Here is a 1,896-nt window from a genome sequence, read left to right as displayed (position 1 = left end):
TCTACGCAAATAAACTAGAAAATCTAGAAGAAAGTGATACATTCCTGGACACATGCACCCTCCCAAGACAAAACCAGGAAGAAGGTGAATATCTGAATAGACCAATAAGAGGCTCTGAAATTGAGGCAATAATTAATAGCCTACCAACCAAAAAAAGTCCAGGACCAGACAGATTCACAGCCAAATTCTACCAGAGGTACAAAACGGAGCTGGTAGCATTCCTTCTGAAACTATTCCCATCAATAGAAAAAGAGGGAATCCTCCCTAACTCATTTTATGAGGCCAGCATCATCCTGATACCAAAGCCTGGCAGAGACACAACAAAAAAAGAAAACTTTAGACCAATATCCCTAATGAACATCGATGCAAAAATCCTCCATGAAATACCGGCAAACCGAATCCAGTAGCACATCAAAAAGCTTATCCACCACAATCGAGTCAGCTTCAGCCCTGGGAGGCAAGACTAGGTCAACATATGCAAATCGATAAACAGAATCTATCTGGTAAACAGAACCAACGACAAAAACCACATGATTATCTCAATAGATGCAGAAAAGGCTGACAAAATTCAACAGCACTTCATGTTAAAAACTCTCAATAAACTACATATTGATGGAACATATCTCAAAATAATGAGAGCTATTTATGACAAACCAACAGCCAATATCACACTGAACAGGCAAAAACTGGTAACATTCCCTTTGAAAACTGGTACAAGACAGGATGCCCTCTCTCACCACTCCTATTCAACATATTGTTGAAAGTTCTGACCAGGGCAATCAGGCGAGAGAAATAATTAAGGGTGTTCAATTAGGAAAAGAGGAAGTCCAACTGTCCCTGTTTGCAGATGACATGATTATATATTTAGAAGACCCCATCATCTCAGCCCAAAATCTCCTTAAGCTGATAAGCAACTACAACAAAGCCTCAGGATATAAAATCAATGTGCAAAAATCACAAGCATTCCTATACACCAATAACAGACAAACAGAGAGCCAAATCATGAGTGAATTCCCATTCACAATTTCAACAAAGAGATAAAATACCTAGGAATTGAACTTACAAGGGATGTGAAGGACCTCTTCAATGAGAACTACAAACCAGTGCTCAACCAAGTAAGAGGACACAAACAAATGGAAGAACATTCCATGCTCATGGATAGGAAGAATCAATATCGTGAAAATGGCCATATGGCCCAAGGTAATTTATAGATTCAATGCCATTCCCATCAAGCTACCAATGACTTTCTTCACAGTATTGGAAAAAACTACTTTAAAGTTCATATGGAATCAAAAAAGAGCCTGCATTACCAAGACAATCCTAAGCAAAAAGAACAAAGCTGGAGGCATCACGCTACCTGAATTCAAACTCTACTACAAAGTGGCAGTAGTCAAAACAGCATGATACTGGTACTAAAACAGAGATATAGACCAATGTAACAGAAAAGAGGCCTTGGAAATAACACCACACATCTACAATCATTTGACCTTTGACAAACCTGACAAAAACAAGAAATGGGGAAAGGATTCCCTATTTAATAAATGGTGCTGGGAAAACTGGCTAACCATATGTAGAAAGCTGAAACTGGATCCCTTCCTTACACCTTATGCAAAAATTAATTCAAAATGGAATAAAGACTTAAATGTTAGACCTAAAACCTAGGTCTAACATTTTATGTAATGTTAGACATAAAATTCCTAGGAGAAAACCTAGGCAATACCTTTCAGGACATAGGCATGGACAAAGACTTCATGACTAAAACACCAAAAGCAATGGCAACAAAAGCCAGAATTGACAAATGGGATCTAATTAAACTGAGGAGCTTCTGCCCAGCAAAAGAAACTACCATCAGAGTGAATAGGCAACCTACAGAATGGGAGAAAATTTTTGCAATCT

This window comes from Mandrillus leucophaeus, unplaced genomic scaffold, assembly GCF_000951045.1.
Source record: "Mandrillus leucophaeus isolate KB7577 unplaced genomic scaffold, Mleu.le_1.0 Scaffold301, whole genome shotgun sequence".
Classification (NCBI taxonomy): Eukaryota; Metazoa; Chordata; class Mammalia; order Primates; family Cercopithecidae; genus Mandrillus; species Mandrillus leucophaeus.
This window is presented reverse-complemented; position numbering follows the sequence as displayed.